Genomic DNA, 1474 nt, shown 5'->3' with positions numbered 1-1474 from the left:
GTAAACCGTATGCTTATTGCATTGGTAGCTCAAGTTCCTGATTTACTCTGCGGTAAACATGTTTGTACCTTATTTGTCTAGACTTCTATGTCTACAATATCAGTTCATGCTGTTCGTTGACCATTGTAGCTGGAACCATGCTGACTTAGCTGACGGTCGAGCCAGTCGCAGGGGCTCTCGCAGCAGAATGAAGCCAAAAACTGCCCACGGCGCTGCCTCGCTCTAGCATCGTCGTCGTCGTCGTCGTGCTTCAGCTTTCAATTTTCTTCCCGGGCGCACGTGAACGGCGTCTCAGGGTCAGCAATAACCCAGCAAAGCGGCAAGCTCTGACGGCACAGCTTTTCTGCAATTCCGTCGCATGCGGCGTACCACGGGCAAGCTTAAAGCGGAAAGCTAGGTTTCCGATCTGATCGTTACACGACACGCGTGGCAGTTTGCTCCGCGAGACCGCCAGACGTCTCGGGGCCTTGTGGTACCAGAACCTCACCGCGCGCTCGTGCCTGCGCGCCTGCCCGCTCGGCGACCTGGACCACACGCCTATGCCACCGGTTGCCAGGGCGTCGCCGGCCGGCGGCCGCTCGCCCGGCGGTGCGACGCGGGCAGGACCGCTCCGTTGGGAGCAAATGCTGTCCTCTTGTTGTTCGGCGGCGCCTGACCATATATACTGCTTGAACTTTCAAATCCCACCACGTCCGGCTGCTGCTGCTGCTGCTTGGAGTAGCAGTGGCAGCCTGGGAGGTATCAACGTCAATCAGCTGCGGGAAATCACGTCTCGGCTTAAAGGTTACAGCCCAGCATCGTCACTTCGATTGCTTTTCGCGGCAAAGCGTCTTGCTACCAGGGCACCCAGGCCGGTCAGGTCACTTTCCTTGACCAAGCTTTGCGGGAGTCAGGGGGTGTTTGGCAGGGAGGGGCTAAATTTTAGCCCCTGTGACATCGGATGTTTGGACACTAATTAGGAGTATTAAACATAGTCTAATTACAAAACTAATTGCACAACCCCTAGGCTAAATCGCGAGACGAATCTATGAAGCCTAATTAGTCCATGATTTGACAATGTGTTGCTACATGAACTATTCGCTAATGATAGACTCTTTAGGAGTAATTCAGCTGACTCACGATGTATCCGAAGGGTTCGACCAGAAGGTTCCTCATTAGTGCATATAGCTTTCTCATAGTCATTGTCTGCATGTGTGGTGAACTCGGGCTAATGTCTAATCCCCTTGCGTTCAGATTCCCACTTCAAGAGCAGTATGCTCATAGAGTTGATAATTTGAAGCTTGCCACCTGGCAAAGAGGATGGATTTCTTGTGCGAAGTCAAAGTACTTGTCAGCGTCTAGTACATGCATAGTCTAGTGAGCTATGAAGTACCGGAATTGATCCCACTAGTCGGATGAACGAGGACCACCAAGTACCTGCCATGAATGCCTTGCACGAAACTGCAGAGATCCGGCCTACATTCCAAGACCAAAG

Source organism: Setaria italica, chromosome I (assembly GCF_000263155.2).
Source record: "Setaria italica strain Yugu1 chromosome I, Setaria_italica_v2.0, whole genome shotgun sequence".
Classification (NCBI taxonomy): Eukaryota; Viridiplantae; Streptophyta; class Magnoliopsida; order Poales; family Poaceae; genus Setaria; species Setaria italica.
This window is presented reverse-complemented; position numbering follows the sequence as displayed.